The sequence below is a fragment of the Canis lupus genome, chromosome 37 (assembly GCF_003254725.2).
Source record: "Canis lupus dingo isolate Sandy chromosome 37, ASM325472v2, whole genome shotgun sequence".
In the NCBI taxonomy this organism is placed as follows: Eukaryota; Metazoa; Chordata; class Mammalia; order Carnivora; family Canidae; genus Canis; species Canis lupus.
The window spans coordinates 9,796,007-9,819,590 of NC_064279.1; the positions used below are offsets into that span (position 1 = coordinate 9,796,007).

Consider the following 23,584-nt stretch of genomic DNA (forward strand, 5'->3'; position numbering starts at 1 on the left):
ACAAATGGTGAGACAGACTCAGAGAACTTGAAATATTTGAGCTGCTAGAAGCAGAACTAAAAACTGCAAATTTAAATTCTGAATTTAGTTCTCCTTCCATTCCATATTCCATTGTGTGTGTCAGTATTTTTATGCATTATGTTTTTGTATATTCACACACGTGCACACATCTCTGCCTTTTTAAATAGTGGAGCAAACCTGTTTGCAGATGATTAAGAAACAGTACAATTCACAGACTCTCAAACCATCTCTCACCTCAATATTTTGCTATCTTATAAGATCCTTATGCCTAGACGGTGAAAATTAGATAACTGGGCCTTATTTTGAGAGCTTTAGAGATTGAGAATGTTGTGTGTGTCCATAAAACATACTTAAAAACCTGAATGTTAAGATTTTACAACTTGACTAGGAAATAGCTATGTAACTATTAATTAAAAAATTAATAAAATTCATGAAATATATCTTTTCAATAACAGGCCTAATCCCAACACTAATAGTATTTTTACGTCTGTGTTTTGCACTCCTTATGTATAGTAAGTCAGTACACTCTTGGCAAATGGGTATTATTTGTAGCTACAAAGTATATTTGAATTCCATATGAGAAAGCCAGGTTCATTAGATATTTTCATGTGTTAACCTTCTGATCAGGGCTTAAATAACACAGTTCTGAAACTGAAAATGATGAAACATGCAGAAAAACACATTTTCCAGGTCTATTTATAGTAATAATAATGATAGTTCTAAACAGATTGTCTCACTGGCAATGAACATACAATGGGGACATGATAAGAGATGAACTGGTGCCATTTTCTGAGATAGAAAATTCTCACATTTTACATAAAGCCAGAAGTAAAAATGGTTCCAAGAAAAAACATGTGTTAAGAATTATAAGTGTTTAGCTTAGAAGGAGGGAAAAAAATTGGGTTATCACAAACATTGCTTTTTTTTCCTCCCAAAGTATAGAAACAGTTTCCATTCTCTGACTCCATGATGTCATACTCTGAATAAGAAATAGTGAAGGAAATGGAATTATGCAAATCAATGACAAACTTGGTATCAATTAGATTTAAATAGGAAATGAAAATCTGAGCAGTGTGGTAAATATCTACTAAAGCCTTAAAGATCGTGGAATTATTATTTGTTAGAATCTTGTTTATGGCTAAAATTGTGTAAAGTTCTACCTAAATATTTTCTCAAACTATAGCATCATCCTCTATAAGAATATAAGAATATATATATATATATATATATATATATATATATATATATATAATCTATAAGGATCTATAAGAATCTATAAGAATATAAGAATGTTAACATTCTTAACAGATGTTGAATTTTTGTTCCATTCATTATTATTTTATGGCCGGGTTTTGGGGAACATATATTTACCTCTCTAATCTGCCTCACTTATAGGTTACTGCTATTGCTGATGGTCATCCCAATGGCAGTATCTATAGGATTAGGTACACTTGGCTCTGCTGCAGCCTTTAGCATTGCTGGCTAAGTGAGGCCACTAAGAAATGAAGCCAACCCCCCAGTGACCTGGAAAGACTTCTCCCTATCTGAACCTGACAGAAGTTCATAGGCTCTAAATCTCAGCTCACCCTCTCACTTTCTTTGGAGACTGGTAGGCAGTTATGGAGACCAGCAACTTGTGCCTTTCGAAAAACCTGGAAAGGGAGAAAAGCCACTATGTAACTGATGTGATTTTTTTTTTTAAATGCCTCTTTTCTTAGTTTAAATAGGGTTTGAAAAGCCAACCCAGACCAAATTATTTTTTCCATACTTTGATACATCTTGGCTAAATTTTAAAGCACAGGTTGTATTTTATATAATGAGGACAGGGAAACTTTATTCCCATTTCACACAAAATTCCAAGTACAGTGACTTGGTCTAGGTCCATTTACATGCAAGTAGACCATCATAATGTTAACTGTGAGCTAGCATTGGGTTTTAAAGTCTTTGTAGTTAATTTTAGAGCAGCAGTATATACGTGAGAGCAGTACCTGTCTCCCAAGTGCATTGCGGACATCATGTTTGAGAGGTGACAAGGATAATCAGTTTGACTTCATAGCTGAAGGCATCCAAGCACAACAGAGCCTGGGAGAGACTTACTTAACCAGAGACAAGGAAACTGCCCTGATGTCAGGCAGCTAATGTCCTGTCACTTGCCAAACATTCCTGCTACAGATTCATGTTCTGAAATTTTCATGAACCAACTAGACGAACAAACTGTGTGGTCTGGATTAAATAATATCTGCTGAAAAAGAAAGGAGTGAAGTTAGCCAGAAGGCCAGATGGCAGCTGTATTTTCTGCAGAACTCTATTTGGAAAGAGCTTTATGTAATTTTTGGTCATTTCTTCCTGTCTTAGGAGTCTGCTTTCAGAATAAGTCACACAGGTTTCAAAAAACAAATAGCATAGACATAGGCTTGTCATACAACCCATCCACACAGCATTCTAGCTATTTGATGAAAAAGCTTGGTTTCCATTTCTTCCAGAATTGTTGTCTATTCTATCCTCTGTCCTTTTTGTTACCCACCTGTCTGAATTACCCCAGAGCTCACTTCCACAGCTTACAATACCGTGGAGTTCACATAGAGGAAAAATGGGGCTGAAGAGGTCATGAACTTATCACTAGCTCTTTGTGGTTGACTAACGTTGTTCGGTTATGTGCGGGAAACCAGCAGTTGTCAACTGCATACACACAAATGTGGAGTTTCCTTTTTCTTCAAGGCGGAGTGCCATTTCTTGGCTGTATCTTCCAGCAAACTTAGAAAGTAATACCTTGGACTCATGAAAATTTAGTTCCTGTTCCCTGTTTCAGAATTTTCTCCTGCGGTTATAGGGTGAGCTTCAAGCATTTAAACAGGAACAAAAAAACACCAACTCACACCCGGATTCCTGAACCAGAGCAAATCAAGAGAGAGCAAAATGTCCAGAAATCAATTAAGGTTGTTCATTTTCCAAATGGTGGGAACATCTCTAGGCATATTTTGTTTCTTCTCTTTCTTCCTTCATTTCTTATTGGTAACCAAGACTTGATCATATTCCTTCTAATTGGCTATTTGTTTGATAGTTTCTTCACCATGATCTCCTTTATCACTCTAGCCAGAGTCTCATGGTCTCATTCTAGACTCTTCAGAGCTGCTCCAACCAAATGCAAATATTGTTCCATCTCCTATGCATCCTAACCCTAGTCTGACCTTCATAAAACATAAAACACGATGGTGTTCACATCTTCAGAGAGGCTAGCCATTCCATAGTTTGTTCTGCAGGAAATGCAATGCAGATAGATATCTCTGCCTAGACCTCATGGCCTGAGTGACCTGCCAGCTCCTCTCTTTTCTCTGTCCTCCAAGACCCAACTTCATTTCCCACTGCTTCACATTATGTTGGTTCTGAAGTCAGCGTCTGATGAAAGCCAGCCTGTATCCCATTTCTGTGATGTCTGTTTTTGGAATAAAGTGTTCCAAGAGAAGTCTCACTTGGACTACCCTTCCCTTTTTCCTTCTAGCTCAATAAACACTCATTCATCCACTTTCTCCTTCTAGTTCAGTTCAACATATACTTCCTGAGCATGTGCCATTAAATAGTGCATGGTGGAGTGCAAGGCTGTGTGAAACAGGGTCCCTACAGTACTTGTCCGGTACTTAAAGTCTAGACCAGCAGGCTACAGAGTGGAGTGCTCAAAATAATCCACTGGGGTTATTTTGAGCACTCCAGGAAGAATGTACTGGAACTTATATTTACATTTTTTCATGTCATTTTAAATTTCTCTGTGAAGTATATAACATATTAGTACATGGTATTAGGCACATGGTAGACATTTACAGATAAATGGTATACACATATTGTGTATCCACATGTGAAGCATTTTTACTAATGGAATGAACAATAAAAAAATATAGAGAGCCTCAGGGGCCCCTGGGTGGCTCAGTCATTTGAGTATCTGACTCTTGATTTCGGCTCAGGTCATGGTTTCAGGGTCCTGGGATCGAGCCCTGCATCAGGCTCTGTGCTCAGCAGGGAGTCTGCTTGAGATTCTCTCTCTTCCCCTCTCTCTCTGTCCCTCCCCCTGCTCTCTCTCTCTCTTTGTAAAATAAATAAATAAAATATTGAAAAAAATAGGGCCCCAAATTCAGAATTTTAATTGGGGTTGTAGGAGGTCAGCAAATTGGCCCACTCCAATCCATTTATTCTCCATTTAAAAAATTATTTGCTAATCCTGTACAGTGTGCCAAGCAGTGTGGAGAGAGAGAGGTCAGGTAAGAGATCAAAATCTCAGCTATATTTCTGACAGATGCTCACTGGAAAATGTGGCTTTATATCAGAGCCAGGATGATTAGATAATACTTTGCTCTTGCAGTAAGCAGACCCAGTCATAGGCAACATGGGACATTATAGGACATTTTCTACCTCCCTCCTTCTTAACCCAAAGCTTACTGGACCAGGAGCAGCTAAGAAGTCACTCTCTTTGTTAGAAAGATCCTAACATGGGGCATGCTCAGATTTTTTTAAATGCACCTATGAGATAAGCCGCTTCCTCATGGGGGAGAGAAAGTAGGCAGCAGGTGGAAAGAGGTCACAGTGTTTCTATAATATGCAGTTCCCTTCTGATAAGTACGCCACTTTTGTTCAGCTTTTATCACCTCCTAATAAGTAAGATTTTCTGTTGTTTTGAACGTATCTCCCTAAAAAAAGAGCACTCTTTTCACCAAAAGTATAAGCAAAACACATAAAACTTGATGACGGGATTTTGAATTGTGTGCTTGAAGGCCTAAAATGTATCTGGACTGAGGCCTGGAACCTGATGCCATTATATGGCCCTTCCCCAGAATTCACTACTTGATTTCTTAACCCTGCATTAGAACACAAAGTGTGTGTGTGTGTGTGTGTGTGTGTTTGAAAATAATGGTGTGGCTGTCAGTTTCATCTAACTTGTGAAACTCCTTTCCTAGCTCTATCCCTCTATTCTTCATCACGAGTGCACAAAAGCACGCACACACACACACATCCACACACAGGATTTCCTACAGTTAAATTTTGCAATTTTTGGCACGTAACGGAATCAAAAACATGGGTGAAGCCATGCGGCCCTGGGGGGGAAAAAAGCAAAGAACGACAAAACTTGTTGCTTCTCAATGCTAAGCACAAGGTAATTTAGTGTCATTCTAGAAAGAGCGAGGAAGGGAGAAAGAGAAGATGCATTGGAAGGACATCTCGTCTTGGAGTGAGGGACTTTGTTGAGGTCCATTCTAGTCCATCCTCACTCCTCCTGCCTGACCTTCTAGGGCAAAACTCTAACATGACCTTCTGGAAGACTAAAATCTATCCAGTTTTTAAATATCTACAGAGAAAGATTTCACAACTTCCCTCAATAACTAATTCAAAGGATTAAAATATAGGTTTAGAGAACACCACAAACTGTCCAGGCATTCTTGCTTCAGTTTAAAATGGTTTTCTTTCAGTACTGGGAGAGACAATTCATCACCATCCCTCGTGTGATATCATGGTATTAAGTTGACCACTAGATTTACAACTGAATAAGCCAATCCAATGCCATCATATACCTCCTTTTGTTTACTTTGAATCGTCTGCATGGTGTCTCTGTCTTCTTCAATTTTTTGCACCCTGCTTTAGATGTGGAAACTAAATAAAAGGATTGTATGATGGTTTCCATGTGCTTATCCAAACTAGTCAGCTTAAAAAAAAACAATGCTAATTTAAAATCAGCTTTTTGCCTGTCCCTTTTGATTTCTTCGGGGTATTGGTGATGTGGAAAACAAAGGCAGAAGAGAAATTATTAAATTTCCTTACTACCTACAGCCCATTGACAAGTCCTTGAAACAGGCTGAGTGACATTCCTCTAGGGGCTCAACTGCCTTGATGTTGATACTTTGCTAAGGGCAAGAGGCAGTCTGATCCCCAGGACCCTGCAAGTCTACCTTAACATATAAAAATTCCTTTGGAAACTTCCTTTATCTCTGCCCTCCAAGATACGTGCTGGCAGTCATCCCCCAAGCATCTGACCCATCGATATACATCTGAAGGGTCTCATGACTGACTTTTTACTAAACAATAATAAATGACCTTTTGTAATAATAACTAGCCCCTTTGAGATCCTGGAAACCTTATTTCCAAAATCCCTGAGAGGTTTACGCTCTCCCCAACCCCCTCCCAATTTGAAACTATAGAACCAGCCACTCCTCGTGACCCTAGTGCAGCTCCTTCTGCCCACGGGTTCTCCCCCCTACTTTAATAAAAACCACCTCTTTTGCACCAAAGACGTCTCAAGAATTCTTTCTTGGCTGTCAGCTTCAAACCCTAACGTCCTTCCTACGTCATTAGGACATTTATACATAGTTCTTTAGATTACCAGAAATCTTCTTAATCCAAAAATGTGAATGCTGGAAATTTCAAGAAGGTCAGGGAAGGAAATTTTTGAGCAGATCTTAGTTAGGATACCTATTTGGCTTCTGAGATAAAAACAAAACAACAGTGGCTTTAAAATGTAAAGGTCACTTTCTCCCTATGAAAGTGTCCACAGCGTGCAGGCTGACGTAGAGGCTCCACAGTCAAGGGGACTCATCTTCTTACCTCGTTGCTCTGCTCTCTTGTCCTGATGGCTTCCATTTCAAGATATTGTCACATTTTAGCCAACAAAAGAGTGCAAGAGGAAGAGGAAACCACACCTTTGTTTTTAAGGGGACAGCCTAGAAGCTGTGCATCTCCCTTCTGTTCACATCCCACCCGCCAGCACGTAGCTGCATGAACATACTAAGCTGTAAGGGAGGCTGGGAATGATGCCAGGTGGTCTCGTGCCCAGGTAGGAGTTCAAAGCTGTATTACCAAAGAAAGAAGGAGGGGATAGATGATGGGGGTAACAGCCCTGCCTCTGGCTCTGTCGATCCAGCCTGAGAAGCACGTTTTGACCATGACTTCAGCCAGGGGACCTTTAAGTAGTGTAGAAAATACCTAAGGATATGAAGAAGGAGAAAATCCTGCTGTCCAGTAAGAGCCCAGACCACTGGAGAAGATTTGTGTTTCAGGCTAGCGGATCTCAGGCCTGGCCTTCAGTCTCAGGCCTAGCCCTCTCCTGCTACTAGAAATGAAGTTGAAGCTTAATTAACTCCAAGAATACTTTGGCTACTGTACCACCTAATTAAAATATATTATCTAAGTGAGGTTTCCAAACTAAATAGGTTCAATATAAAACCAAGGTCACAACTTTGCCTGGTTACTCTCATATCAGGCCATGGAAGCCACGCTGCTCTGTCGCTCCTTGATCTAGATCATCTTGTTAGTCTAAAGTATTGCTACACTTCCATGAAAGGGGCACAAACATGTATCTGAGGCTTGTAGTAAAAAAGATATAAAACTTTTTAAATGCCAGTAAATGAAAATTTTAAGTTAAAAAACAAATTGTACTACTGCTACAACTCCCCTTGTAAGATCTGTATAACTTTAAGAATGTTCTAGGAAAATACCCATAAAAAGACATTTTGCTGATTACAATGCTATACATATTCCATCTGGGACTTGCAAGTTCTATTTGTTTACTCGATTAACCAGGCGCTTTTTCCTGTTAGTGTCCACATTCGTCTTTTTCAAATGTAACCCTGGTTTTCATCTCAGCCTGACAAGACCAACCTGGATTTTGACAGTCACACTGATTTTTATCTATTTAAACTGCTAGAAGCAAAATCTGATTTTGTTCCTGGCTTTTGTTATTGAGAAAAGTAATAAAAACCAAGGCGGAATTAGATCAGGGACATCCATTATTTTAACCAGGAACAAAAAATAAATATATAGCTCTACCTAAGTATTGGATTAATTTAAGTATATGGGGGATATTAAAAATTGCATTTAAAATGTGTTTCTCAGCTGATCACTTATTTGACATACAAATTTAACACTTCTATTGTCTGATGTAGAAATAATAATATAATAATAATGAAAATTCTCATGTGTTGAGTTCTCAGTATGTACCTTCCTGGCACAAATTTCTCTGTGCTCAATGCCTAAGCCTCGAATCAGTCCTATCCCATCTGCATAGCTGCTAACAAAGCAGAGGAAGGAACTTTGAGTGGAAGATAAACAACAGGTTCTACCTCAATTAATGCTCCCAATGGAATAGATTATGCATTCTCATCAAAGGCTATATTGCCTGCAAGGGGGTGAAAATTCATTCTTGAAGAGTGAAGGAGTCAGATATTATGGCTGAAGTCAGATTGGGCGGGGAGGAGACGTGACAGTGGAAGAGTGGCTGGAGAGAAGCTACAATGCTGACTTTGAAGATGGACGGGGACAGGAGCTAAAGCATAGAGATGAACTCCAGAATCTGGAGTTCCAGATCCTCCTCTGGAACTTCCAGAGTTGAATGCAGCCCTAGTGACACCTTGGTTTTAACCCAGTGAGATCCGTGTTGGACTTCTGACCTACAGAACTGTAAGACAATAAATTTGTATTCCTCGAAGCCACTAACTTTGTGCTAATCTGCAATAGCAAGCTAATACCCCAGTTTCCTGTCCAGAAGAATAGAATGATCTATGTCACAGGTTTTTGGTAAGCATTAAATAAAATAGTCCATGAAAAGCACTTAGCATAGGGAGCATAGTGACATCCTGACCTTGCCAGTGCTTGGATGGTCAAGGTTTGCACTCAGAGCGCACTTTTCCCATGTTTATGTTGCTGATAGACCTCTTTCTTTCTTTCTTTCTTTCTTTCTTTCTTTCTTTCTTTCTTTCTTTCTTTCTTTCTTTCTTTTTTTTTTTAAGATTTTACTTATTTATTCATGAGAGACAGAGAGAGAGAGAGAGAGAGAGAGGCAGAGACACAGGCAGAGGGAGAAGCAGGCTCCATGCAGGGAGCCCGACGTGGAACTTGCTCCCAGGGCCCCAGGATCACGCCCTGGGCCGAAGGCAGATGCTCAATTGCTGAGCCACCCGGGGATGCCTGACCTCTTTCTTTATATCAGTGACAACAGTCAAGTTTTATACTGGCCCTGTCACTTTAAAAAGATTCTGTAGATTTCTCCTTAGATTCATGATACATGAATTTATATTTCAATTATGGGAAATGCCTTTTATTAACTTCTGTGAACAACCAATCCTTAGGTCCTCCCCCAAAGCTGTTCTGTGTCTTCCCCCTCTCTGCCCTGTCTGAAGAAATGCTTGCAGCCTTGGTGGGGTCTGTGGAGAGGTGAGAGAGCAAATCCCCAGCAGTAGCAGAGAGGAGAGAAGGGCCAGCTACCAAGCACCCCAGTAAGGGAGAGGGAGCACCAGGTGAGGCTGCCCTTTCCGAGAGAGGCTTTCCAAGTTAGAGCCTGGCTGGCCTGGGAAGGCTGAACCTCGGCTGTATTGTTTTCTTTTCTTAACTTTAAGGAAGTGTGTGTGTTTTCATTCTTGCTTTTTTAACAACCAGGACAATCCCTGCTGAAAATGAGAATCTTTGCAATGAACATTCACTGACTTGCTTCATTAAGTCAGTTGGGTAGAGCCTAGTGTAAATGAAGTGAAGTCCACAGGTTTTTCTCTATCTTTGTTGAGTCAATTATTTTCACAGAGAACAGATTTTGCATTATCACAGGAAAAGAAACTAACAGCATTATATTCCTACTACCCGAGTGTTAAAACTGTGTGTGTTTACATATGTTATCTTTTAACTCACAGCATTGCTGTGAAATAGAAATTATTACTCTCATTTCCTGCTGAGGAAGAGGGAGTGTCCTCACGGTATCACTATGAAGTAAATCAATAGGTATTATTACTCCTGTTGTTAGCCAGGAGCCCAGGGGCTCAGGGAGGGTGGCATCTGTACTGGTTTGGCTGGGACAGCAACGTGGCTGTTGTCTGGGGCTGCTGCTAGCTGGTTGCCCAGGCAGGACCTGTTCCTGAAGCCATGTTTCAAAGCCTGGTTGTTAGTCTTTAGGATCCATGTATTAGACTTCATCTGTGAGCTGAGAGATGCTCAGATTCTACAGTGATACACTCAGGCTAACGAAGTTTTAATAAGGATAATGAGCAGGCCTTTATTTTTAGGGCATTTCTTTCTTTCTAAGGACCAGGACATCCCCTTTCCAATATTAAGGGCTCATGGACTTCTCTTGCTCCCCACACCAGTCTGATCCCTGCACTGCCCTAGCATTCTTTCTGAAATGTGCATCTGGCCTTTCCCCTCCCTTGCTTGTGGCCTCTCAGGGACTCCTTGCTAACCTCAGGATAAGGCTGAGGCTCTACATCCTATTCACAGACTTCTCTTTATGTAGATTCATCTCCTCTTCTGGTTCTCGGATACGGAGCACCAGGCCTGAACATCTTTTGCACCTGGGCTTTGGTGAATTCCAGTCCCTCTGCTGAGATCATGTTCTCCCTTTTCATTCCCTCTTCGCTGCACCCCATTCATCTGAATAATCAGGGTCCAACTTAGATCTAACATCCATCTCAAAGCTTTCCTTGAACCTCTTAATGTTACTTATTTACCCCCCAACCCTCTGCCCCATCAAAATGCTCTAATAAAATCTTGTACTTCCTCTGTAATAGTGTGTGCTGACTCGTGTCCCGTTTACCTGTCTGGTAACCCTCACCAGAATCAAAGTTCCCTGAGGCCAGGGTTTGTATTCCACTCACTGTTTTTCTAGTACTTGGCACAAGTCTACGCATTTAGGAAGTTCTTGGTAAAATGTTCTCAAATGAATAAGGAACAGAAGACCTACGTTCAAGTCCTGGGCCTGCTGCTTTCTAGTTGTGACTAGAAAGTTGACTTTGGACAAGTTCCTCATACACTTAGGGTCTTGGTTTCCAAATTTAAAAAAAGAGAAATTTTACTGAGATGTTATGAAGTTCTTTTCAAGCATGAACATACTGGGATTCTAATGCAACTCATTAGCCATCCAGAAACCATAAATCAGCAATCATGTCTTGCAAATGAGAAGCTGGGAGCATTGCCATGGACTTAATTTCTTGAACATGGATTGATTATTTCATTCCATCCACTTATACACATTAATGGTCAACAGATTCATACTTGTTCTTATGTTGGTATTTTTGTTCTTGACCCAAGGGTTTATTTTCTTCAGGATACTCTCTTCATTTTATACTGACTGGCATATCTGAAAAGAGCCCCTTAAGCCCGAGAAAATAATAAAGCCTGTTTATGTCTACTTTTTTGTTCTTATGTCCATCTGTTTTTACCCAGAGGGAGTTAATGAAACTTATTGCTGTACTAAGAATTTCAAGTGAAGGTAATTTTAAAAACTGTTAGATGAGAAACTGTAGTCTCAAATAAGAAACAAAATCTGCAATTTTTTGCTGATTTTCGTGGACTTGAGTTGGTAATAGATCTAATACCATATATAACTGTGTGAAATATTTGATATGAAAATAGAGACGCCTGGGTGGCTCAGTGGTTGAGCGTCTGTCTGCCTTTGGCTCGGGTCGTGATCCCAGGATCCTGGGATCGAGTCCCGCATAAGGCTCCCATGGGGAGCCTGCTTCTCCCTCTGCCTGTGTCTCTGCCTCTCTTTATGTGTCTCTCATGAATAAATAAATTTTAAAAATATTTGATATGAAAATTAAAGGAAAAAAGAGAACCACTAACATGCCAGCAGCAAAAGTGTTAATGTCAAATGTAAACCATTGCAGTAATTCACATGCAGTAACTTCACTTTCCTGGTGAAGGAATCCATGTCAAACTAGGGGTTATCTGTGCTTATACACTTTGGAGGTTGCTTCCTTCTATGTTCCCAGCACTAATTATCATAGGAGTCAGAATCTAAGTATATCTCAGATACTTGTTGCTAGTAAATTAAACATGTTTAGATATTTCATTCATATTTCCTACATAATAATCTACAGTGGTAATTTACTAAGAATTTCTATAGATATAATTAATTTTTCCTAAAATTTGCTATATATTTCCTGGTAAATGTGACTAATTCAAACTTGAAAATGATTTTTAACATTTTTCGAAAGTTACTTCTTAACCTTATTGCAAAGTCTTGATCAATATTATTAAAATGTTACATCTAATGAGATAAAACATCAGTACTCTACCTAAACCCACTACATGCGATTTTTATTTTCTGCTTTTAATTGAAAGTTTTTCTTGCCCAATGCAGAATTCCTTTTATCTTTGGACAAAACTGTATTTGGCCTAGCTTATAGGTTAATTAGCATCAGGATCTTTTCCCTGTATCTCCATTATTTTTATGCATTGTTGCTTATTTAGCAATCCATGGTGATCTCTGACCTCCTGACTCAGCAAAGCTCACTTCCAGGTCAGGTGGCCATGACCTCTTGTAGACAGAACAGTTTGTTAGCAGCACACCGGGAAAACACCAAAGACAAATGGATTTGTTGTTTCTTTAACAATGAGTTACTCAGAGCTCAAATCACAGCCAATGAAAATTATTTGATGACTCAAATACTTGGTATAGAAACCTTGATGAAAATCTATACTTTTCAAGAAAATAAGAATATATCTTTATTTTATATGGAAAATAAATTGTGGTTTATTTGGGAGACAGTTTTTGCATTTGATTACAGATGACTTAAATTACTTTGCAACATCTGAGTGTTGAAGTGAATTCCAGTTTTTTAGGCTGCATATAGGGTATATGGATGTGTAAATGAAAGTTCAAACCCTAAAAGTTACTGGACACGTTGATGATCCACTAAATAATACTATTAATTTGGCTATATTCTTTAGCATGTTAATAGTTTCCATCATTAAGATCAATTATTTTTTTAAGGTTTTATTTATTTATTTTGAGAGAGAGAAGGAGCACAAGCAGGGGGAGGGGCAGAAGGAGAAGGAGAGAGAGAATCCCAAGCAGACTCCCTGCTGAACATGGAGCCCTATGTGGGGCTCAGTCTCACAATCCCGAGATCATGACCCGAGCCAAACCCAAGAGTCTCACGTCCAACCAACTGAGGCACCCAGGCATGCCCCAAAATCAATGATTCTTAATGGCAGGTGATAAATGATGCAGTTCATAAACAGTGTAGTGCTTTGTCTCATAGGTCTGATTTTTAGAAATTACTTAATTTGATATTTCAGTAGCATTATAGGAAAATAAGAATGTTTTCTTTATCAAAAGATTGAGAAACCTTCCTTTAATTAATCTGCAGTTTAAAAAAAGGTTGGTTAAATGGCAGGATTTTTGGCAGAGAAGAAACAAGGAAAATGAGTTGTTCCCGTGCAGCAGGAATCCAGATGTTCCAGGGCAGGCAGAAGTGTGGGTATCTGTAAACCCAAGAGAGGACACGCACTTGTAAAAGGAGGAAGGGAAAAATACAGTGTCCAGGAGAGTTTCTTGTGCTCAGTAAGCGCTCAGTAAATAGTTTTGAGCGAATAAATGAGCTGAGACCACCCAGCCATATCAAGCATTGGTATAATTTACTTCTGATATAGCATACAAAAGTGACACAAAAAATAGTAAATGGGAGTGACGAGAAACTTAAATTATTTGGGCATCTGCTAGAAGTCTTATTTATGTTCAAAGAAATACAGGGTTTCAGATACCAATTTACCTCATTTTCATCCCTAAGAAGATGAAGGAAATGAAGAGAACTGCTATTTTGGATCTAATTTTAACCAAGAGATTGGTTGGTGGAATAGAAGGAGAAGGAAACTTTATTCACTTATTCAATGAAAGTTGAGCGTCTACTATGTGCCAGACTCTTGGAAGATGGTGACCGTGTCATTTTAGCTTTGTGATAATCAGCGAGCAGGTGATGGATAAAGCCAGATATATATCACAGATATTGGGAGAGAAATTTCAAATTTCAGAGAAGAAATAGATATGATTCTACAGGTTGAGACTCTAGACTAAAGAGATGAGAACCTCAACTCTTAAAACTGTGATTAGGGCTCTTTGAATGTGCTCTCGAAGCTTCTCAAACCTCCCTTCTCAAATTCAGTATCATACCAGGTCACTATTGCCTTTGTACTCACTTATCTATTTGTTGTGAAACTTTAAGCTTCAACAGGGCAGCCCTGTATCTGTCATGTTTATCTTTGTATCCTAGTAAATGGGACAGGCACATAGCTGATACTCAATAAAGCACATGTATACACTCATACACACACACACACAGGCACACTTCATTGTGTATATAATGAATTAAGCAATAAACAATAATGAAATTCTGATAATATAATCATGAAAGTTTTTCCAAATTATCAAAGATAATGCACACACACACACACACACACATTTGTTAAGTTGAAGAGTCCACATTTTTTTGAATGATTAGAACTAGAGGTTTGAAAGTTCTAAAAGGGTGAGGAAAAAAGATGGCTATGGCTGCAAAGGGCATACTCAGGTTAACTCAAAATATAAAAGACCATTTAAAGAAAAATGCAAGGATAGGCAAATAACCAAGAACAGATACCAAAGAGAGAGATAATCCCAATAGAATGGTGTCAGGAAGCCTAGAGTTCAGAGTGAGCTGAAGTATGTAAAAAAAATTCTAAAAACAACAAAAGGGACTTAAAAAGCTGGCAAGGAAGCGTTCTACAGAAAATGAAGGTCACAGAATAAACCAGATGTAGAAAATTGGAATGCTTATGATGTCAACTGTGTTGTTCCCATTTTTGATAATGACATAGTTACAATTTCTGTCAAGAGTGGAGTATTATTTTTAGTTGTACTTCTTACTGTAGAATTTTGTTTTACTTCTGTAGAAAAAAGAACAAGAAAAGGACAGGACCTCTGATGAGAAAAACAAAGGACTGTTCAGCTCTTCTTATTCTTGGCTTTTAATCAAGGATCAGGATCTCCCATCTGATAAGGTTAGAATAGAATGAGGGTAAGAGGGAATTGAGGGAGCAGCCCAGGTGGCTCAGCGGTTTAGAGCCGCCTTCAGCCCAGGGTGTGACCCTGGAGATCCGGGATTGAGTCCCACATCGGGCTTCCTGCATGGAGCCTGCTTCTCCCTCTGCCTGTGTCTCTGCCTCTCTTTCTCTCTGTGTCTCTCATGAATAAATAAATAAAATCTTAAAAAAAAAAAAAAAAAAGAGGGAATTGAGGCTGATGGCAGCATAATACCAGATCCTTAGCCCTTCCTTGTAGATTGGGGTCTCCTGGCCCAGATTGTAGCCACAGGCCTGAGAATGCTCACACCTGTGATTCCCCCGCTCCAACCAGCCATCTTGAGGGAATGTTAGCAAACACAGAATCTCAGCAGAATTTTATAATTTATTCTGAAATTTTTGGGAACACTCAGAAAAGAAAGCGATAATCATTAGGCACCAATAAGAAATCAAGAGGGACTAAGTGATATTCCTGTTCCGTAGAGAAATTAGAATGCAAGATGAAGAAAATGTGATAGTTAAAGGTGTGTAGGAATATCATCCAGCCAGTTTTCACAGTATCTCAAGATTTTATTGTCGATTTAATAGAGAAGTATGAAGGGAATAACAATAGTTAAGTGGATTCACAAGTAGGTTTGCATAACCAAGCCCAGAGAGTGCTAAAGAATGGGTCCATGTGATCACAGAAAGTGATGTATAGACATTTACTTCTGTTTTATTCTAGGTTTTTCTTTAGCAATGACTTTAACAATGATGAGTTGGATGAAAATAATAGGAATGACAGATGCCTGTTGGATTCTTAATGTGTCAAACACTGTTCTATTACTCTGCATTATTAGTTTATTTAATCCTTACAACAATCCTATGTAGTCAATACTTTTATTTCCACTTTATAAATGAGTAAGCTGCAGCACAGAGAGTTTAAGTAACTTCCTCAAGGTCACACATTTCTTAGGTATCAGAGCTGTGATTCAAGCCCAGACTGTTTATTTAATGGCGTAAGTTACATAAATGATATCCTTCAGGCTTGTGAATGACCAAAGTGAAATGTACAGCTGAAGTGAAAAGCTGTAGATTTGGTATCCAAAAGAATTCCAATAGACTGGAAAAATTGGTTAAATTAACAAGACAAAATTAATTTAAAGTAAATATATCCTCATGCACTTAAGTTCCCCCAAAAATCAACTGTGAAAGTAAAGATTGGGGAAATGGGACTTACTAATGAATCAAATGAGGAAGTCTTGGGTTTCATTAGTAGAGGCTTATTATAACCAAAGTATAGTGTGGTGTAGTTGTCAATGAAATGCAATCTTGGGTTGCATTAAAAGAAGAATAAAACCATTAAATGAATATATATATGTGTGTGTGTATATATATTGGCACATAACACGATACAACATAATATATGGTATAGATATCATATATACCAGAATGAGAATACACAAAACTATGTCATGTGAGGAATGAATGCTCTCTCAAAAATAAAGTTCTAAAGATCTGACAATACAAAATGTTTTGTCTATAAAATAATTTAGAGATTTATGAAGTCCTTACCAAATCTAGCCTGAATGATCCTGTACTAAAATAGAGAAAGCATACATAGGACAAATGTGACACATGGAGAAAAGTGGTCAGATTTACGGACTATCTGAAAGCATAGCTAGGAGCATTGCATGGGAAATTATAGGAAGGCAGTTGATTCAATTTTACCTAAGAATTTGTACACAACTAGTCTCATGCAGAAGCAGCTACATTAAAAGGCATGGAGTCCCCATGATGGAATTTGTTTGAGCAGACACCGGATGGCCACTTAATGAGGGTGTTGGAAAAGAATTGACTTGTAGGTCAGGAAGATGGGAGACCTCTGAGTCCCTTCTAAGTTCAGATTCCAGAAGAATGAACAATTACTCGACCTCTCTCTATGAAATAAGGAGTGAGGGATGGATGTTGAGTGTTGAAACTGTTCCAGCTTACAGAACTATGGGGAAGTTGAGACTCCAGGGAAGTCAGATTGAGTTATGATCCAAATCAAACAAAAAGTCTAAGTTACACAGGAGTTATCCATGCCTTTCTGGTGATAGTTTTCTCTTGATTTTATCTCACTAGTAAGCCACAAATTATTTTCCAACAAAGCCATAGATTTGGAAGCATTTCCAGTCTTGCCTGCAAGCAGGCTTTTTTCCGTGACCATCTCAGATCCTGGGCACAAGGAACCCAAAGAAGTATTTCACTTCTAGGAGTATGCCTCGAAAGTATCAGCTAGACCTAATAACTTGGTTTCAGTATTCATGTCAAGCTTTTAGACAATACACGACTAAGGCAGAATGAGACCAGTCTAGATACTTCATGGAAAACTTAGAGGAAGACGCTGAAGAAAGATTATAAAACTACCTCGTCTCCCCTTTTGGAACTTTGAAGTTTCAGAGGGACTCTGAGGTCCCCCATTTTCCTGAATTATAAGTGAATTGTTTAACAGGAAGTATCCGGTGCAAATTTGAATATTTCAGACCTGAAACTTCTCTCTCTCTCTCTCTCTCTCTCTCTCTCTCTCTTTTTTGTTTGCATTTTTGAACAGGGTGTCTCCTCAAGAGAGGTGAATAAAATTCAAAATGGCATAGCAGCTAGGGTTCACAGCTTTGCTGCATGACTTGTGATGGTGTCTGGAAGTCATCCTTCCTTTGGACTTTCCCACTCCACTTAGAGGCCAGGAGGCCAAAGTCCATTCTGTGCTCTGACTTCTGTACTACTGTGGCTTCACCTTGCTCTTAACTGAGGTTTATATGCAAGATAGAAAAATATCTCATTTAAAAAGGTGAAAGTCTTAACTCTTATTTCTCGAATGCATAGTATCTTAATTCTACCCAATTTCCTAATAAAGGAAATCTTAGGAAAAAAAAAAAAAGCATCCCACTAAGTGGTCTTCCAGTCTATGCTTGAACAAATCCTGTGCCAGGAGACATGTTACTCTTAATGACAGCATCTTCCATTTAAAGACACCAGATGTTAATATGACGTGTCAACTATACTTCAATTGAAAATTAAAAATGGGCAGCCCCAGTGGCGCAGCGGTTTAGTGCCGCCTTGCAGCCCAGTGCGTGATCCTGGAGACCCTGGATCGAGTCCCACGTCAGGCTCCCTGCATGGAGCCTGCTTCTCTCTCTGCCTGTGTCTCTGCTTCTCTCTCTCTCTCTCTCTCTCTCTCTCTCTCTATGGATAAATAAAATCTTAAGGAAAAAAAAGAAAATTAAAAATGTTTTTAAAATAATAATAAAGATATAAGACGTAATGGGAAGAAGGGAAAGGGAACTCAGGGAGATAATGCAAGTAAAAGAAAGGGTGAGCAGAAAGATGAGACATGGTTTTGGCAAAGTGTATTCCACCGTGATTTGTCCTCACTGGGAAGTGAAGAACAAAATTTAAAACACTGAGAAAACATTGTTCTTCCCGTTAATAACTTTTCTATCCCATTTGGCTTTTCTGCCAATCCGGCTTTACAGTTCTGATTATAATTGTTGCAAATACTAAGATTTCCTAACTGGATCGAACCCATTAAGTAGTTTTTAAACAATTTCCTATATTTGCATCAAACCAAAATAATGGCAGCTGTCTAGTAGAATAAGGACAAGCTTGGGAATCAGTTTCAGAGATGTGAGTCCCTGCCTTGCTATTGACTGGCTCTGGGACCTCGGCCTTAACTTCTCTATGTCCACTTCTCTCATCTATGAAATGAAGATAGTAATACCTGTGGGAGCACTGGGAGGACTCGGTGAAATAGACATAAAGGGATAAAACCCAACATGGTGCTTGAGGAATTTTTGTTTTGTTTGCTATTGCATTCCCCAGCATCTAGGGTAATGCCTGGCCAAAGGAGATGCTCACTAAATGTTTGTTAAGTGAATGAATGAATGAATGAATGAATGAATGAGTCAGTGAGCCAGCTCAGCATATGACCCTTCTTGCTAAAGGCATGTCAGTGTTATCAGACACGAGAAGTCTTCTGATTAGTCAGAGGTTTGAAGAAGGAGAATGCTTTGTCACAGATAAATGTATTTTTTCCCATCATACAGCATAGCTTCAGGATCTTTAAAAAATTAAACCAAAACTCTGAGCATTGGGTTGTCTTTATAGTCTTTCCTCAGTCCTTCCTTTGTGTTTTCCATGAGGTTGTCTGGAGTGGTCTCATTCTGTCCAGTCATATTTTGTTAGAAAGCTTGAAATGAAAAATGAAACCAACTGAAGTCTGGCTGGCAGCCATTCAGAAATAGACTTTTTTTTAAAAAGTAGATTAATTTTCAAAGGCATTTTCCCTCTTTAATACTTACTCAGATTTTTAGAAGAACCACTTAGTAAAACAAACAAGAGTGTCTTTTCAGTGTCTGGTTATCTCTTTTTCAAGACTGAGTTTGGTAAGTTACATAATATTAACTGTTGATTATTCCTGGGGTGCAAAGCCAGGTAAAAAATAAAACCAAATGAAATATTTAATTTATGAGTTGCTTTCCTAGAGTGAAATGAAACTCAGCTGCATAGCTTTTATTTGTTTTAGAGCACATATTTAATATTAGTCAGATTAAAGTATATTTTTGCAAAAATAAAGGAAAAAGAATCAAGTTGCACCAAGTTGAAATGGTTAAAAAAAAGTCAAGTTTCAATTCATATCAAAAAAAATAGAGAAAATTGAGTTTAGTTTCATTAGTCATAACCAAAAATGACAGGGGAGTGGCTCAGAGAATTGGCGTGCAGTGGAGATGGAAAGGAACTCTCTCGTTTGCTAAAAGGAAAACAAAACAAGGATGTTATCTCTTTGCTTCAGTATGAACAAGACAAGTGTGTAATTGAAACCTCACCATATAACACCTTTCACAAACCAATTTCTGATGTCATCTGATTGCTTACTGCCTGCTAATCTTATCTCTGTTCAAAGCTAATCTTAAAACATTGCATCTATCTGAGGTGCATAGTGGACCCCCAATAAATATTTATTTATTTATATTTATTGACTTCTGTGCACTATGGAGGCAGGCTTTCCTTCTGGCCTTACATGTGACTTACTTGTTTCTGCCAGAGAGGTTTCAGTTTTGCTTTTCCTCTTACCTGAAATGCCATGCCCATCATTGTCAGTACTTCCTTAAAATAGTGTAAAAGAGCCCCGCCCCTCAGAAGCCCTAATAAAGCCACCTATACTAAAGCCTCCTTGCCCCTCTGGAAGCCCCATTATAAACATGATTATAGACATTTCAGAATGGTTTAAGATGCTGCTACTGGCATTCTTATTTCTCTTGGTTCTGACACACCCCCAACTAATGCCCCACAATAGACATCCCTCAAGAATGATTATCATTTCCCATGGGGACACACACGTGTGGACATCCCTCCACATGCAGTGTCCAGCCCATTGGGGGCACACTCACAGGACATGTTCTCTGGCTGGATAATGAAAGTTTTAGCCTTAGTAAAAAAAAAAAAAAAAAAAAAAAATTAACAACCCTACTTGCTTGTTTCTGCCAGTCTGCCAAGAATGGGTATAAGCGGAATCGAGGCTGTGAGAGATGGATCTTTTTTCATCAAACAAGTGATCAAAACCTAATACATTTACACCTGAAAATTGCTTTAAGGTAGATTGGATGACTAACAGAAAGTCTTCCAAAGGGAAATAATATATGGTATTATATTTATTTGAAAGGCCTGTACAATATTTGAACTACTGTACAAAAACCAGTTTTGATTCAATCTTTAGAAAAATGATTTGGAAGAGATTAAACTACATATCGCTGAGGCCTAACAGACCATCGTAAGCATTGGGTATTTTCTGGACTTCCCCCAGTGTGAGTTGAGCCACAGGGCAGGCTGGAGTTCAGTGCAAAGGAAAGAGGGTGAGGTGTGTGCTCCCACGCCTTTCATGCTGTAAACTCAAGGAGTAAGCAGGCTTGCCGTGGAAAAGCTTACAAAGAACCCACAGCATACATATGGGTGTATGCAGCAATGAAAATCTGTATCTGTGGGTAGAGTTAACAGGCATATATAAATGGTAAGGTTAGTGGTTAAATGTAGTTACCTTTGGACTGAAAACCAATTAATTTTTGTTTTCTCATATTCCATAGTAAGGGTACAGCTTCAGCCTTTCTCTTTTGGGCAGAGTATAGGTTTTGATGGAGGGGAACTAACTAGAGGGCTAGTCTAGTGACCTGGTTACCCCAACTACAAGACTATATGTGCAGAAGAAATAAAATAAGTAGAAGACATTGAGGAAGTTACCTGGTTAAAGAGATGGGACACCTGGGGTTTGATATGGGAAGATGTGGAGGACTTCAGTGCTCATGGTTGGACCTTGACCCTGAGAATGACCATAATATTACAGATTAGACATACGGGCTGGGGAGGAGGATAGGGAGTGGATTGGAGGGTATGTAAAGTGACGTGGCTAGAAGAGCATTGGACAATGCTGGTTTTCATGGTGGTGTATAAAGTGATAACCCAGTCTTCGATGTTGAGAACCGGGGAATTTCTTGCAATCAAGAAAGGAAAAATAAAATAAGAGGACATTCCTTGATTTCCATGTCTTTACTGAACATTTAATTGTCTAAGGCACTCTTCTACACTACTACTTTGGAAAAGAGGAAGAAGTGGAATTTATCAGAGATAGGCTTTTTAAAGGGAAGGACTTCTTTTTGTAATTCATTGAATCTATTAATATCTTATATGTTTGAAGTGCTTTAAAGGTCTTTATTTTCTCATCATAGCATATTTCAGGTGGCAAGTTTTTATTTTTTATTATAGTTAGAAACTGAAAGAAAATTTACTAAAATAGTAAATATGACTTGTAGAATTTTTAGCATATCATAAACTGGTCAGAATGAGTTTTTTATTATCAGTGATTGCATTAGAATAAACTCAAGAGCATTAAAATCATATTAATTCTCTCTTTTATCCATCTTAATATGGTTACTTGAAATCAGAAGGTATGAAAGGAGATTTAGTAATTTTTAAGCTGTTCTCTAATTAGCTCTAAGACTTCATTTGAACTTTGCTCTTTCTATATTTTTACTGCTTATTGTCCTCTGAAGACAGGTACCTTAGCTATGAATTTGGTCACCAGAGCACCTATCACATCTGGTTAGCCACATGGCCAGAAACTGACTTGGCATGGGTTTCCAAGCTGTTCTGCAGGGAGGAGGTATTCATGAAAAAGAACACGAAAAACAAATGACCCTTTGGGCACAGTCGGAGCAGTGAGAGTTTACATCTTTCTTGGCAATGCTGCAACCAGGCCTCCGTTTGCCACCCACGCCTCTCTGGAGTTGCCCTAGGGTGGCAGTATTCAGGGGAGGGGAGGGCGTAGCCCTGTAAGGGCAATTTGTGGTCAGAAGGTTGCATTTCAGGGGTCAGCCCCATCACTGGCTAGATGTATGGCCATGACCTCTCAGGCTTAGTTTCTCACATAAAATGAGGATTATGGAAAAGCAACCACACAGGCTATAGAGGGATCTAGTGAGATGATTTCTCTATTTATATTTATTTTATAACTCCTACTGTGTGCCAGGCACTGTTTTAATCACTTTTACAAGTCAGAACTCATGCCATCCTCATTACCACCCAATGAGGTCCTTATTATTATCACCCTCATTTTACTGATGAGGAAGCGAAGCCATAGAGAGATGGGGGTAGTCACCCAAATCCCAGAACTACTCAGAGGCAGGATTGGGATTCCAACTTGGTAAATTGTAATTTTTTATTTCCTATCATAAGAAGATAAGTAAGGAAGAATCTGAATAGCAAAAAAATAGGCCGGTTCCTCTCTGCAATTATTTAAGGGCCAAAGGTGCTCCGGATGTTGACAGAAGCACCTTCACTTGTGCACCTGCCTCTACCAGTCTAGTACGGGGCCAGCTGCGTGGGCTCCTCAGAGGACTTTGCCTGTGGGCGGTTTAACATGGGCTCTGGTGGTGGGGATCCCGACAGGCCTGACCCTAAAAAGAAATAGCTCCTTTCTGTGGACATGTTGAACTCACATACTAGTTTTTTTTGAAAATCAAACCAGCAAACAGAGGTAACACATACAAGACTAACTTGCCTATAGGGAGAACAGGTGTTCACAGGTAAGAAGGCCCTCTCCATTTGCCGGGCCCCGGCCCTGGTTATCCCCACCCCCATACGCCTCACATCAGCTTTTCACTGGGAGAGACTGAACGTTCTCCATGAGCATTTCATTCCTCTGGCTGAGAGCATGAGCCCTCATGAAATGGATATACCCATGGATATAGTAGTACAGTATTCATTTAGTGCAGAATTAGCCAACAGATGCTTCCAGTTAGGCCTAGAACCTGGGGACAGGTTTTAGAAGGGGGAGGGGAGACAGCAAGCCTCAGGGTGCAGAGCCAGGAATGTTTGCTAATTGATTGATGCGCCTGCACTAGTGGTGCAGGAAGATTAGAAGCCTTTAGCCGATGACCAGACCCAGACCTGACCTTTGGAGCGATCGCTAGAGTCCCAGCCGTACTGTCTCTCGGCCTCCGAGGCAGCGGAGGGTTCGCAGGGCCCGTCTTCTGGCTCGGCCTTCTCTGAGAGAAGAACGGAGAACTCGGCGTTCACTGACAGGCCTGACGGCGGAAGCTCGGGCCAGTTAACAGCCGGTCGGTCCTCGGAAGGTGAGTCCCTCTGAGCCGCAGCCGGCTGAGGCCACTCCGGGCCTGAACCTACTCCGGGCCACACCCAGGATCCTGCCACCTACCCTGGTTGCTGACTCCACCTGCATCATGATTGA

General features: G+C 39.5%; 1 protein-coding gene and 1 long non-coding RNA gene across 11 annotated transcripts in view; one reads left to right on the top strand and one right to left on the bottom strand.

The window, feature by feature from the left end:
- The window catches only part of SPATS2L (spermatogenesis associated serine rich 2 like), a 160,775-nt gene that overhangs the window by 47,226 nt on the left and 89,965 nt on the right, over nucleotides 1-23,584 (top strand). The window contains exon 1 of one of the 10 annotated variants that reach the window (XM_025441876.3): nucleotides 23,343-23,468. The exons of the other annotated variants lie outside the window; for them this stretch is intronic. The gene's annotated coding sequence lies outside the window, so the exon portion shown is untranslated. Of the gene's footprint in view, nucleotides 1-23,342; nucleotides 23,469-23,584 lie in introns of those variants that run through there. 10 annotated transcript variants of the gene reach the window in all.
- Nucleotides 17,360-23,550, bottom strand: LOC112656483 (uncharacterized). The gene is made up of 3 exons (XR_003134336.3): nucleotides 23,289-23,550; nucleotides 21,079-21,157; nucleotides 17,360-19,594 (listed from the first exon to the last, which is right to left on the bottom strand). It is a non-coding gene; the product is annotated as an uncharacterized LOC112656483 (long non-coding RNA).